The sequence below is a fragment of the Podarcis muralis genome, chromosome Z (assembly GCF_964188315.1).
Source record: "Podarcis muralis chromosome Z, rPodMur119.hap1.1, whole genome shotgun sequence".
Classification (NCBI taxonomy): domain Eukaryota; kingdom Metazoa; phylum Chordata; class Lepidosauria; order Squamata; family Lacertidae; genus Podarcis; species Podarcis muralis.
Window position 1 is genome coordinate 9,772,658 of NC_135673.1, and position 15,229 is coordinate 9,787,886.

The 15,229-nt window shown below is 48.6% G+C and overlaps 1 protein-coding gene across 1 annotated transcript in view; it reads left to right on the forward strand.

Moving 5' to 3' along the window:
• The window catches only part of SLC31A2 (solute carrier family 31 member 2), a 989,995-nt gene that overhangs the window by 886,799 nt on the left and 87,967 nt on the right, over positions 1–15,229 (forward strand). The window lies entirely within an intron of this gene.

Below are 15,229 nucleotides of genomic sequence, written 5' to 3' on the forward strand. Positions count from 1 at the left end.
TGATGGCAGGGCCCAGGTAGCTTAATGAAAGAGCAGGTAAATAAGTTTGGCCACCTGACATCAGAGGCAAAAATCTCCTCCCCCCACAAAACACCGTAATGGTACGGAAGCCAACGGGCCATGGGCCAAAATTATCCACTCCACCTGAAAGTAGCTGGTTAGTTGAGGATGTGTTCACTCCTCGTGTACACACCTGACAAGCAGCATCCGCCAATCCTGACTCCCTGATGTGTGTGTACTTAGAGCAGAAACCATAGAATGGGCAGCTTGTGGCCTGATGTCATGCAGCTGGTTGTGGTGAGGAGAATGGGGAAAAGGGGTGGCAGAAAGAGGCGGGGGGGGTGCCCTGGCTACTTCTGTTCTTGGCTCCACCCTGTTCTGTTTCTGGGTCCATGCACTTTGTGCTCTGGTTATGGCCTCCAAAGGAGTCTATAAGGGAAGTTTGGCCCTTATCAGAAAAAAAATGGTTCCCCTCTCCTGGCCTATAGTACGCACAGTTTCGTCTCATTCATACATTATGTTTTAAAAACCCAGCAGCTTGGATGTACAGTCTTCTACTATAGGAACCAGTCCCCAGGGACTGCATTACTCTACTGACCTGATTTCATTGTGTCTGATGAAAGAGGTGGTTCCCTGCTTAACAAGTAAGTCAATCAACCAGGATTTGATCAGCTTCCCTCATGATGGCTGTTGGGTGGCACTAGGGTGCCCAGGTGAGTTGCCTTCTCCAGGTGTGTGGTTCAGGTGGAGACAGACTGGGGGAAGCTAGAGGGAGGAGGGCAGGAAAGCCATGATGTCATAAAAGGTTTGCTTCCTGGCTCTGGGGTCTAGAGGCAGCCTGGGAAGTAACAATCTGATCCCTTTAACAGCTGGAGCTGAGACACCAGGAGTAATAACGACCATAATAAATAAAAAGGTCTGGAGAACTAACGGGAGGCATGGTATGTTCTCTGCCACCACTGTCCAGGCCACTTTCTGCTTCCTAGAAACACTGCCATGGTAAGGGGATGCTAACTTTGCCTCAATCCAGTAGTCAAAGACGGAGCAGCTACTCTTGATGCTTGTGTTTCCTCGCCTCTCCCCATTCCTTTTTCTTTTTGTGTTGTATCTAATAGATCATTGGTCTTCAACTGGTGGTTCAGGATCCATGACTGGGTTGTGGCCCGATCCAAAATGAGTTACCACTGCAGAACTATCACCATCAAGATATGTTGGCAGGATTAAGAAATAGGACCTCTAATATATATTTGGGTTAAAGGTCGACCTCAGGCCTGAAAAAGTGGAAGACAACTGCAGTTTATTTACATTTACTTATTTACTTACTTAATTTGTATCATATCTTTTTCTGCAAGCAGCTCAAAGTGGCACACAGAGTTCCTTTTATCCTCACAACAGTCTTGTGAGCAGTGTTAGAAACTGAGATATGAAAGCTAGGAGCTAAATGGCACCTTAAACCTAGGGTACGGGCACAACAACGGAATGTCTAGGTGCGCTTTTTTGTAACAAGAACACAAAGCTGAAAATGAATGAACTGCAGCCAAAATATTATGTTCATCTTCCCCTGCCCACTCCCCTAATATTCTCAAGAGGGTCTCTTCTCCATTCTTCAGAGAGCAGCTGGAAGTGGGGAGGCAGAAAAAAGGTCCTCTTTTCCTTCCACACTGCAGTTTTAATCTGAAATCTTAGGCGCAGTACTATGCCCAGAGCTCAGAAACTGCTCGCACTAATTAAATTCCCTGTCGCAAAATGCGCCTAGAACAATGGGAGTTTCGAACACTGCGTGTTAGGTAACCACTACACCAGCAGCACCTAGATTGTGAGTGTGGGGGAAGGGGCTGTGTTAATCTTTAACTATAGGCATGGTGTTTGACCAAACTGCGGGAGGCAGTGGAAGACAGGAGTGCCTGGCGTGCTCTGGTCCATGGAGTCACGAAGTGGCGGACACAACTAAACAACAACAATAGGCACGGTACTTAGGAAATATTTGGTGTTCTATCAGTGCTGTTGCTGCTGTTTTGTATCATTAGAACCAAAATCTTTTTCAGAGGGGGATGGAAGATAAAATGCCCCAAGTTCTGTTTTCACCTCTAACATCAGATGTCTAAAATAAAAATCAGAACACATAGGACAGCCTTATACTGTTCAGAGACCATTGGTCCTTAGGTCACCTGGAGTCCCTGCACACACATTTTATCTCTCTGGTTGAACACAACATGGAAGCCACTGAACCACAAACATTGATATCTTGACTTGTCTGTTTCCCTGCATCTCCCAGCCTTAGTCACTGAGGCACATCTGTACTGAAACAGGCAACAACCACACATACACATACACCATGGAAAATAAAGGGTGATAGGGACAGGGCTTTTTTTCAGCCAGAACTCACCAGAACTCAGTTCTGGCATCTCTCAGGTGTGCGCCATTGCCCTTATAAGAGAACAAGACAGGCATTCATGGTGAGTTCAGGTACCTCTTTATTCAACAAGGCATAAGGCAACGAGCTGTTTGAAATCATCTGCTATAATTAGAGGAATCATGGTTCTGTAAATGTGGCTCCATATCATACAGTTAAAGCCCATAGTTTTCCCTAAAGAATATTGGGGACTGTAGTTCACCCACTCACAAAGCTACAATTCCCAACACCCACAACAAAATATAATTCCCCAGTTTTAAATGTGCTTTAAATGTGTGGTGTGGACATGGTTTAAGGCTATACATATTTACTGGTGGTTAAGTCCCCTTGGATGGGACACGGGTGGTGCTGTGGTCTAAACCACTAAGCCTCTTGGGCTTGCTGATCAGAAGATTGGCGGTTTGAATCCCCACGATGGGGTGAGCTCCCATTGCTCGGTCCCAGCTCCTGCCAACCTATCAGTTTGAAAGCACACCAGTGCAAGAAGATAAATAGGTACCGATCTGGCGGGAAGGGAAACGGCGTTTCCGTGCATTGCTCTGGTTTCACCAGAAGCGGCTTAGTCATGCTGACCACATGACCTGGAAAAACTGTCTGTGGACAAACGCCGGCTCCCTCGGCCCGTAAAGCGAGATGAGCGCCGCAACCCCAGAGCCATCTATGACTGGGCTTAACTGTCAGGGGTCCCTTTACCTTTACCTTTAAGTCCCCTTGAGCTCACCAAGGCTTACTTCTACAGTGGTACCTCGGGTTAAGAACTTAATTCGTTCCGGAGGTCCGTTCTTAACCTGAAACTGTTCTTAACCTGAAGCACCACTTCAGCTAATGGGGCCTCTTGCTGCCACCATTGCACAATTTCCGTTCTCATCCTGAAGCAAAATTCTTAACCCGAGGTAATATTTCTGGGTTAGCGGAGTCTGTAACCTGAAGCGTATGTAACCCGAGGTATCACTGTACTGAGGATTTGTGCTGCTAAAGGGGAAAAGCAGAGAGGATAAGCAGGTAAAAGAAACTGTCTTGCCCAGTGATCTCAACATGGAATGAATTGAGCTCAGTGGTGCTGCGGCCAGGCAGGTACAGCAAATATTACACTTGAAAGCAGATGAAGTGAGCGAAGTGTGGTTCAAGGCACTAGTCCCAAGGTCGCATGGAGAGACATGCTGGTGGAGCCAGAACTGAAACAAACGTGTTCCCTCCTCTTGGCAAAAGGTCAGATAGATTAAATCTTGAAAAAGGACCTTGTCAGAGGAAAGACAACCTCGCTTCCCCCCTCCCCCTTTGCAAAAGGCCCAGTTGTCCCAGGCTTCTCCTTTTTAGGAGAAAGGGTTTCAGAACTGGGTGAGGGTGTGTGTGTGCATGTGTGTCTGTGTGCTCGTGCTGTTCAGATCAAATATGAAAATGAATTGGTTTGTTTGCTTGGCAGTTAATGACTGGCCTGGTTTGCAGAGATTGATAAGAAGCCAAAGGGGGCTTCGTATTGAGGGGTGTTCTTGAAAGCCCTTTGTTGTGTCTTTGCGAGGAGGTTGCAGAGAGTGACCTCAGTCCGGAGACAACTAGTCGCCAACTTCAGCCTCATTTAGGAACACCAGGACCTGCCTTCTGCTGAGTCAGACCATCTAGCTCAGCACTGTTGACACAGAGTGACAGCAAGTTCTCTGGGATTTCAGGCACAGAGGCTCTCCTGGACCTACCTGAAGATGCCAGGGATTGAACCAGGGACCTTCTGCATGCAACACAGATGCCCTGCCCTGAGCCCTTCCCATTTGTTTTCTTTTAAGCTGCTCAACTCTTCTCCCAGGTTTATGGTGGTCCTCCATATGTTGCTAGACTCCAGACCCCACCATTGCTGGCTGTCAGCCCTGCTGGCCTCTGGGGCTGCTGGGAGTTGGAGTCCCCATCCTTGCTCGATTTGAAGCCTGGTCCTAGTCTAGTTTAAATGTTTTTAGAAACCAACAGTAGGGAAGTTGGCCCATTTTCCATGAGTACCTCAACAGCAAACTGAGCAGGCACACATGTTACCTGTTCAGACGTCTTTCCTGTTAGCTTGAGATGTATTTCAATTGTAGTAATAATTTCTAAATGTGCTTCTATCAGATCCACACCATACACTTAAAGCGCATCTAAGGCACATTATTTCCCCCAAAGCATCCTAGGAACTGCAGTTCCCCCCTCAGAGCTACAGTGCACTGCAGGCTTAACAAACTACAGTTCCCAGGATTTTTGGGGGGAGGAAAAGCCTTAAATGTGTGATCGCTATACTTTAAATGTGTGGTGTAGATCTGCCCTTAATTAGCATATGAATATTTTATGCAAATAAATGCCCTCCTTTTTGGCCATGCATCAGTGGCCTTATTGATGCAGTTGGTCACTGATGTTAGACTTCCTTTTTCTGTTCGTGTGGGGTGACTCATTCAGTCCTGTTTATCACTCATCACGCTGAATTTGCATCAACGCTGAATAAGGAATTGCAGAGCAGACACAAGTCCAGATGTTGCACTTACTCTTTTTTAAACAGAGTTCATTCACACATTCAGCTGCAGGCCTTTATACAATAAAGCATTGCTCATCCGAGATAAGAATGTGAATAGCACCAACATTTATCAGACTAATGAGTATAGTGACATTGCTTGAGGCTCTCTGCAACTAAAAGAGGAGGAAGGCCATTGTATCATTAGGTCATTGTAGACCAGGGACCGTGATCCTGAGGCTTGGGTCTTGTGGTCCAGCTGTCAGTAATCTCCCTGGGCAACACCCCTTCTTTCCAGGCCACAGCTGTCTCTGGGGCCTGCTCCATGCCCTACTTGAGTGAGTGCAGAGTGCTGTTGTGTTCAGGTTCTGTTTACAGACTTCCAAAAAAGGTAAAGGTAAAAGACCCCTGACAGTTAAGTCCAGCTGTGAACAACTCTGGGGTTGTGGCGCTCATCTCGCTTTACTGGCCGAGGGAGCCGACATTTGTCCATAGACAGTTTTTTCAGGTCATGTGGCCAGCATGACTAAGCCACTTCTGTTGAAACCAAAGCAGCGCATAAAAACGTCGTTTACCCTCAACAAAGGAAACTGATTTGTAAAAATGTTACATGGAAAAAATATGAGAGACATGACACATACTTCTGTAAAACAAGAAAATCTTTAATAAAAAAATTAAAAAGAAAGAAAGAAAGAAATGTTGTTTACCTTCCCGCCGGAGCGGTACCTATTTAACTACTTGCACTTTGACGTGCTTTTGAACTGCTAGGTTGGCTGGAGCTGGGACCGAGCAATGGGAGCTCACCCCGTCGTGGGGATTCAAACCGCCAACCTTCTGATCTGCAAGCCCTAGGCTCAGTGGTTTAGACCACAGCGCCACCCGCATCCCTGCAGACTTCCAAAGAGGCATCTAGTTGATCTCTGAGATAACAGGATGCTGGCCTACATGGGCCACTGGCCTGATCCAGCAGGAGTCTTATGTTGTTATGATCAGGTGGCAGGTGATGAGAAATATTCCCATATTCTTGAGACCCTGGAGGGCCCCTGGACCACTTCCAGCTGATATTTAGGCCAGGCTTCCTCAACCTCGGCCCTCCAGATGTTTTTGGCCTACAACTCCCATGATCCCTAGCTAGTAGGACCAGTGGTCAGGGATGCTGGGAATTGTAGTCTCAAAAAACATCTGGAGGGCCGAGGTTGAGGAAGCCTGATTTAGGCTTTCAGCACCTTTTCCCCTTCGCAGAGGTGGGGAACTTATGAGGCAGTCTTACCTTGGAGGCGGGTGGACTGCTCTAGGGGATTTTCTGGCTGATATAACTGGCACTCCTGTCAAAGCCCTGGTTGACCTCTGGAACATCGGAAATGGCTTGGGTCGTTGACATGATCATCCCAGAACCCTCTTCCTGCTTAATGGAGCCTGTTTGGTTCCTTGGTATACTCCAGAGTTTAGGCAAAAAACAAGCTGGGAGATTGCTTGAACATAAGTGGAGGAAAACTCCAGTCAAATGCAATTGAACACTAGTGAGGGTTCATCATTGAGCCTACTTAGTGGCAGTGAAAGTATGCCTTCTTTGCTGCCTCCATTGCCTCCTGTCCAGCACAGCTATTTTGGGCAGAGCAGGGACTTTTGCAGTCTGAAGGAGGTGACAGAACAAATGGTAGTTCAATGTCACTTATTTGCGAAGCATTTTGAGGATAAAATCACTTGCATTCACCAGGATCTTGACTCCTCTGTTATAGCAGATGAATCTCCTGGGGTGTCCAGAGCACTGTCTGGTCCTGTTGGATGAGTTGCAGTTGGTAAGGCTTGAGGTCATGGTGCTTGGATTGGCCAAGGTGACCACTTGCACTTTGGACCCTTGCCCCTCATGGCTGATTAAAAAAACTAGCAGGGAGGGGACAGCTGGCTGGGCCTGGAAGATGATTAATGGCTTCTTGTGAGAAGGGCTGGTCCTTACCTGCCTGAAGGAGGCAGAGATAAAACCACTCCTCGAGAGACCCTCCCTGGATTCAGAAAATCTAAGTAATTACTGGCCAGTTGCTAATCTCCTCTTCTTGGGCAAGGTTTCTGAGCAGCTGGTCACGGGCCAGATCCAGGTGCTCTTGGAGGAAGCTGATTTTCTAGATCCATTTCAGTTGGGGGTTTAACATGGTTTTGGCACAGAAACTGCTTTGGTCTCCCTGTATGATAGCTTCTGTTGGGAGAGAGAGAGAGGCGAAATGTATCCCTGTTAATTCTCCTCAACTCCTCAGTGGCTTTTGATACCATTGACCATGGTAGCTTTCTGGAGCAGCTGTCCAAATTAGCAGTGGGTAGCACCACTTTGCGATGGTTCTGGTTCTACGTGGATCATCATTTCCAAAGGGTGATGCTTGGGGAGTGTTGTTCTGCCCCATACAGCCTTCAATGCAGGGTTCCTTTGTGTTCAGTTTTATCTCCCAGACTGTTTAACATCTACATAAAACCACTGGGTGGGGTCATTCCAAGTTATGGAGTACGTTGTCACCAATATGCTGATGACACTCAGCTCTGTTTCTCCTTTACATCTGCAGGTGAGGCAGTGGAAGTGCTGGACTGGTGTCTTGCCTCGGTAATGGACTGGATAAGAACCAACAAACTGAAGCTCAATCCAGATAAGACTGAGGCACTGTTAGCAGGTGGTTCCCTAGACCAGTTGGGTGGGAGATTGCCTGCTCTTGATGGGGTTAGACTCCCTCTAAAGGAGCGGGTATGTAGCTTGGGGGGTACTCCTGGATCCTTTGCTGTTCCTTGAGGCTCAGGTGGCCTCAGTGGCCCAGAGTGCCTTCCATCCTTCGACTGGTGACCCAGCTACGCTGCTATCTGGACAGGGATAGCCTAACTACTGTTGCAGAAAACAGCAGCAGGAGACTCTTTCATGCAGTTCGTGATTTAACAGAACCACCTTTGCCATTGGGGCCTGGTAAGGACTCCAAGATCTCCAAGTTTTTTTTGCAGATAAAGTCACCCAGATTCAGAAAGAGGTAGACCATGGGAGCAGGGCGAGGGCAGGAGAGTGCTAGAGTCCTGTCTATTCAAGTTGCATGGGATCAATTCCAAACTGTTACCTCTGAGGATGTGGGCAGGCTTCTTGGAGGAGTGAAACCAACCACCTGTCTCCTTGATCCTTGCCCATCCAGGCTTGCAAAAGCTAAACGAGAAGGGCTGGGCGATGGGCTTCGCGGTGTGATGAATGCTTCCCTCTGTGAAGGAGCCTTCCCAGACCCACTGAAAGAGGTTGTTATTAAACAGCTGTAAATCACTTTGAGATTTTCTTAAAAATACAAAGTGGTATAGAGATGAAATAAATAATAAGAAGAATTAAACCACATCTTAAAAAAAAAAACATCTTAGGACCCGGCCAATATGGCCAACTATAGCCCAGTCTCAAATCTTCCATTCTTGGGCAAGGTGATTGATAGGTGGTTGCTGAACAATGCCAGGCATGCCTGGAGGATGTGGACCATTTAAGGTAAAGGTAAAGGTACCCCTGCCCGTACGGGCCAGTCTTGCCAGACTCTAGGGTTGTGCGCCCATCTCACTCAAGAGGCCGGGGGCCAGCGCTGTCCGGAGACACTTCCGGGTCACGTGGCCAGCGTGACAAAGCTGCATCTGGCGAGCCAGCGCAGCACACGGAAACGCCGTTTACCTTCCCGCTAGTAAGCGGTCCCTATTTATCTACTTGCACCCGGGGGTGCTTTCGAACTGCTAGGTTGGCAGGCGCTGGGACCGAACAACGGGAGCGCACCCCGCCGCGGGGATTCGAACCGCCAACCTTTTGATCGGCAAGCCCTAGGCGCTGAGGCTTTTACCCACAGCGCCACCCGCGTCGTGGACCATTTACATCCCTTCTAATCAGGATTCAGGCCTCATCATGGGACTGAAACCGTTTTGGTCGCTCTGTTTAATGATCTCCGGCAGGCTATGGACAAAGGTGAAAGCTGTTTCCTAGTTCTGCTGGATCTCTCAGCACCCTTTGATATCAACCATGACATCCTTCTGCACCGTCTAGAAGGGCTGGGAGCTGGGGACACTGTTATACAGTGGTTCCGCTCCTTTCTCCTGGGCCGTGTTCAGAAAGTGGTGGGGGGGGGGATGAGTGTTCAGACCCCTGAGCTCTCACTTGTGGGGTGCCTCAGGGTTCCATTCTCTTGCCTGTGCTTTTTAACATGTATATGAAGCCACTGGGAGAGATCATCAGGGGGTTTGGGCTGAGTGTTCATCAGTATGCAGATGATACCTATCTCTACCTCTCTTTTAAATCAGAACCAGTGAAGGCAGTGAAGGTCCTGTGTGAGTGCCTGGAGGCGGTTGGAGGATGGATGGTGGCTAGCAGATTGAGGCTGAATCCTGACAAGACAGAAGTTCTGTTTTGGGGGGACAGGGGGCGGGCGGGTATGGGGGACTCCCTGGTCCTGAATGGGGTAACTGTGCCCCTGAAGGACCAGGTGTGCAGCCTTGGAGTCATTTTAGAATCACAGCTGTCCATGGAGGCACAGGCCAATTCTGTGCCCAGGGCAGCTGTTTACCAGCTCCATCTGGTATGCAGACTGAGACCCTACCTGCCTACAGACCGTCTCGCCAGAGTGATGCATACTCTGGTTATCTCCCACTGGGACTACTGCAATGCGCTCTATGTGGGGCTACCTTTGAAAGTGACCCGGAAACTACAAATAATCCAGAATGCGGCAGCTAGACTGGTGACTGGGATTGACCGCCGAGACCATATAACACTCGTCCTGAAAGACCTACATTGGCTCCCAGTATGTTTCCGAGCACAATTCAAAGTGTTGACCTTTAAAGTCCTAAACAACTTCGGCCCTGTATACCTGAAGGAGTGTCTCCACCCCCATCGTTCAGCCCGGACACTGAGGTCCAGCACCGAGGGCCTTCTGGTGGTTCCCTCACTGCGAGAAGAGAGTTTGAAAGGAACCAGGCAGAGGGCCTTCTTGGTAGTGGCGCCCTCCCTGTAGAACACCCTTCCCTCAGATGTCAAGGAAATAAACAACTACCTGACTTTTAGAAGACATCTGAAGGCAACTCTGTTTAGGGAAGTTTTAATGTTTGATGTTTTATTGTGCTTTTAATATTCTGTTTGGAGTGGCTGGAAAACCCAGCCAGATGGGTGGGGTAGTAGTAGTAGTAGTAGTAGTAGTAGTAGTAGTAGTAATAATAATAATAATAATACCTCTCTTCTAAATATTTTTCCAAAATGCTTGCGATTTTATTATGTAGGTTGCAAAGTCACCTTGAACATATTGGAAGGATGACGCAGGCTGTGAGGCCTCAAAGAAGTATATACATAAACAAATAATTCCTCCAGGCAGACTGTTTATTGATTATAAATTCATCCTGCTTTGCTTGCACAGAGCTTTTACAGAGGTCAGACTATGTCCAGTCATTGCTGAGCATGTCTGTGGGAGGTAATACGATAATGAGCCATTGTCCTGCATTCATCCTGATTTAGTTGCTGGGTGTTTATACATCTTCTTGTTAGCCATCCATCCACTCTACACCTTTCAATGCATTTCTGCAACACTTTCCACCCCCCACCCCCCGCAAAAAGCCAGTGTTCTCAGTGTATTTGTTGCGCAAGAGCACCAGAGTTCTTAAAAAAGGTAAGGTAAAGGTACCCCTGCCGGTACGGGCCAGTCTTGACAGACTCTAGGGTTGTGCGCTCATCTCACTCTATAGGCCGGGGGCCAGCGCTGTCCGGAGACACTTCCGGGTCACGTGGCCAGCGTGACAAGCTGCATCTGGCGAGCCAGAGCCGCACACGGAAACGCCGTTTACCTTCCCGCCAGTAAGCGGTCCCTATTTATCTACTTGCACCCGGGGGTGCTTTCGAACTGCTAGGTTGGCAGGTGCTGGGACCGAGCGACGGGAGCGCACCCCGCCGCGGGGATTCAAACTGCCGACCTTTCGATCGGCAAGTCCTAGGCGCTGAGGCTTTTACCCACAGCGCCACCCGCGTCCCAGAGTTCTTTAATCCACTATAAATGCACAAAACCTCAAGTTCCAGTTATTGACAGTCTGGACTGGAGGCACCCAAAGATGCCTGCTGCAAAACAAATGGCACTGAGTTCATTGAGTTCCTAGTAGATACGCTGATGTTTGTGGCTTGAATGAGTAACCTCACATGAATCAGCCTCTTTGCTGACAAGCCTACTCTAGAAGCATCATCACTAAGAAACTGGTCAGGCTATCAGTTCCTGTTGATGAAAGGGAAAGATCTATTCAGTTTCTGAGCTTATCAGTCAGGCCTAATGTTTGGTTGTTAGTCCTGGGCAGCTTTACGGTGTTTTCTATCAGTGATCTATGATCCTCTTCTTCTGAGCCGCTGAATAGTGTTTCTTGAGCCATTATCTGGGAAAAGGATGGAGCTTTTTCAACCCATGACCTGTATTCTGTTCTAGGCAATCTTCTGGGGGCCACATGCCAGGGGGAGGAGGAGCCAGAGGCAATGATCAGGGCCAGCCCAATACATTTTAGCACCTGAGGTAAACCACAAAATGGTGGCTCCCTTCCTTCCAGGGAAGAAGCTGAAAGCGAAGATCTACAGCAGGAGCAAGGAGGGAATAAAGATCTACACTGGGATCTGCTGCCCCTGTGGATCCTCCTGCCTGAGGCAATCACCCAACCTTGCCTCATGGGTGGGCTAGCACTGGCAGCTATTGAAAATTGTAACTTTATTTGGTAAGCTAATTTCTGCACTAAATTTTCTTGGGAGGAAAGCAATGACAAACCTAGACAACCTCTTAAAAAGCAGAGACATCACCTTGCCAACAAAGGTCCGTATAGTAAAAGCCATGGTTTTCCCAGTGGTGATGTATGGAAGTGAAAGCTGGACCATAAAGAAGGCTGATCGCCGAAGAATTGATGCTTTTGAATTCTGGTGCTGGAGGAGACTCTTGAGAGTCCCATGGACTGCAAGAAGAACAAACATATCCATTCTGAAGGAAATCAGCCCTGAGTGCTCACTGGAAGGACAAATCCTGAAGCTGAGGCTCCAATACTTTGGCCACCTAATGAGAAGAGAAGACTCCCTGGAAAAGACCCTGATGTTGGGAAAGATGGAGGGCACAAGGAGAAGGGGACGACAGAGGACGAGATGGTTGGACAGTGTTCTCAAAGCTACAAACATGAGTTTGACCAAACTGCGGAAGGCAGTGGAAGACAGGAGTGCCTGGTGTGCTCTGGTCCAGGGGGTCACGAAGAGTCGGACACGACTAAACGACTAAACAACAACAACAATTTCTTCACACAGCCTCCTACTTAATGCCTCTTCCTTGCCTGGAGGATAATCAAAGACACATCCAAGCCAGGCAAAAAACACTCACTGAGGGTGAAAAGCTGGTTTGGGCTTGGGGGAGAGTCCTGAGGATCAGAAAGAAGGAACTGGAGGACCCTATTTGGCCTCTGGGTCTGAGGTTCCCTACCATATAATAACATTTCATAATCTGTCCTGGGATCTCTTGTGATGAAGGGCACTAAGAAACAACAACTGAAGAGATAAATTGAAATATAAAAACTAAAATCCTGATCCTATGATCTGGTGTGGAAGGGAAGAAGTCAGGGGGAAGCTCCAGCTCAGGGATACAGCAAATGTTTTGGGTGCAGAAGTTTCCAGGTTCAATTCCTAGCATCTCCATGTAAGTCTAGGGAAGTCCCTTGTGTCAGGGCTGGGCTCTGTGGGCCATAATCCAGGGTCAGGAGCTGGGGACCAGAAACTGTGGATGAGTCAGTGTGGGGCAGTGGTTACAATGCTAGACCATGGGCCAGGAGGCCAAGTTTCGAACCCTGTACTCAGCTCTAAAGGGTGGTCTTGGCCTTAAGGATGCAGGAACTGTTAGGATATTTCCGTTCCACCTTAAAAGGGAGCAGGCTTTGTGAGTCACAGAGTCTGCGTATTTCCTGTTGACAGGAAGTTTATGTTTTCTGTTGCTTTCGTTTCTCTCTCTTGGTGCCTCAACACTGAAGAAGGCAGTCATGTTTTTCTCTGTTCTGACTAACGCAGAATAAACTTATGAAAAATGCTCTCCTGCGTGCATCTTTCGCTGTGCATTATCTGCTGATAAGAGCGTGCATAAGCTCTGGAATGTGGCAAGCTATTTCTGGAGCTCGTGTCGCTAATTGCTGATACTGCGTGTCTACGGGAGATCGATGGACGTCCGGAGGCGATGTGGGGCCATGATGGACTTTGTCTCCCTGGCAGTATCCCAACAGGAACATCCCACATGGGGGCTGCCACATTGACCCACCCACCACCACTGCTTCTCTTCTGGGTGGCAGCACCCATGAAACAGCAACAGTGGGTTCCAGTGAGATCTTGCAAAGCTCTTGTGAGATCTCATGGAGATTTCAGCAAGATCTCACGATAAACCACCAGCGTCAGAGGTGCTTCAGTTGCCCAAGGCAGCTGCCTTAGCCCACCTCATGGGCAGGCTGGCCCTGATCCCACAGCTCTCAGGCCATGTTGCTGAAGCATGGCTGCTGGTTGGGAAAGAGAGACCTTTATACTCCTTCCTGCCCAAAGGAACCCAGAAATCAGCTTGTGTGGGCAGAATCTTTCAGGAAGACTCTTGTTGGAAAAGGCTGCTGCCTGCAGCCCCCCAATTGCTCACAAAGGTCAGTCACACCCAGAGAGATCTCAGCAGCTCCTTGACACTCTGGGTTATATTTTACAGGTGGGAGTCAGCCGCAGTCTTGTGTAACAAGCCTGCTTCCCTCTGCCCCCCACAAATAATCTGGGGGGGGGGCTGCAGCTTGCTGGCAGAGCATCTTCCTTGCATGTAGAATGTCCCAGGTATCTTAAGCCCCGCAATGTTGGTATGATAGGGCTTGGGAGACAGGTGGATGAGGAGGAAGTGAGGGGTTGAATTGTAGGAACTTGTGTTGGAGGAGGGGAGGTCTCCCTTTTCCATCCTGATTTCAGTTGCTTTGGAAGAAGAAACAGGGATGTCAGCTCACCCCACTACAATCTTCCTGAAGAGTGGGAGGCTGGGGATATCTTTAATCAGTCAAGAGAGGAAGCTGAACAGAAGCTTGAGCAGGGAAGGGGGGATGCAGTCTTGTCACCTGCAACCAAGTCGCCGCCTTCTCAGGTGGGAGCAGAACTGTCTCATCCCAATGGGAGCCCGTGCTTTCAATCCTGACATTCCCACAGGTCAAGGGAGTCTTGTGAGCGAGCATGCCATGCCTTATCTTTAAAAGCTTGGCAGGAAGGACAGGGAAACTTGTTGGGACATCTTGGGAAAGTGGGTGGATCAGAAGCCAACGACAGACAAAGGCAGGGCCAACGGCAGGCTGAGCAAACCCATTCTAGTTTTCTCCCCAGCCTGCTCCCTGCTGAGTTCTGTGAGAGGCGGAGTTGAGACTAAGAAGGAGGAATCTGGTATCCAGGGCCACTTCTTGGACTGACTGTAAGCAAAAGGTGAGCAGGTGGGGTCTGGCTGAAGAGAGACTGAGCTTGGTGGGGCAATGTCCCATTCACCCTAATGTACCAGCCTCCACTGATCTTATGCATACTGACTCAGCTTGATTTACCTTCCAGGTAAACATGCGTAGGATGGAGCTGAGGGTACCATCATCCTGAGTCCTTTCTGAGAAGGTTATCTCACCCTCTGATCCTTTTATGATGTTTATGCTGGTCAAGTCTTCCCCTTTGCCTGCCCTTTGACTTTTCCCCTTATCCTTTTTGAAAAAAAATGTTTATTTTGAGTTGTAGGAGGAAGTTAGCCAAAGAGCAAAAATCCTTTCTTCTTTCTCCCACAGTGGGGAAACTGAGGCTCACTTTGCAGATCATGAAATTCTTTGTCTTTTGCTTCAGAGTCAGCACCCATGGCCCAGCCACAGGAGCTCACTCTCCTCCTTCCGTCCTTTGACCATAACCCCTATATCAAACTCCAGATGTGAGGGGAGATTAATTGAAAAACCAGCAGATGCCCAGCCTATTGAAGCAAGCCTGATACATACACTCAGAACAGAAAATGCCTTTTTAGAGAACTCTGGGTGGCAGCAACCTGGGAGCAGTTTCTGCTTATCAGGTTGCCAACTTATCCCATTCCCAGCTGGGCTTTGAGCATCGTTGGGGAAACATAAGAACTAAGGACTCCTCTGGACAATTGTTTATTGAGCATTGATCCTGATTTGTTTGCATGAAGATGATCCCAGCAGCGGAGCATATGCCCACGCTACCCAGGACGGGTGCGCTCCTGAAGGGGGCATAGCATAGAGGGTTCCCTCCCAGGCGCGGGATAGCTGCTCGGGTGCCCATGGGGGTGGAGCAAGCCACCCATGGCAAACATTCGGCATGCTGCGATTCCCAAGCC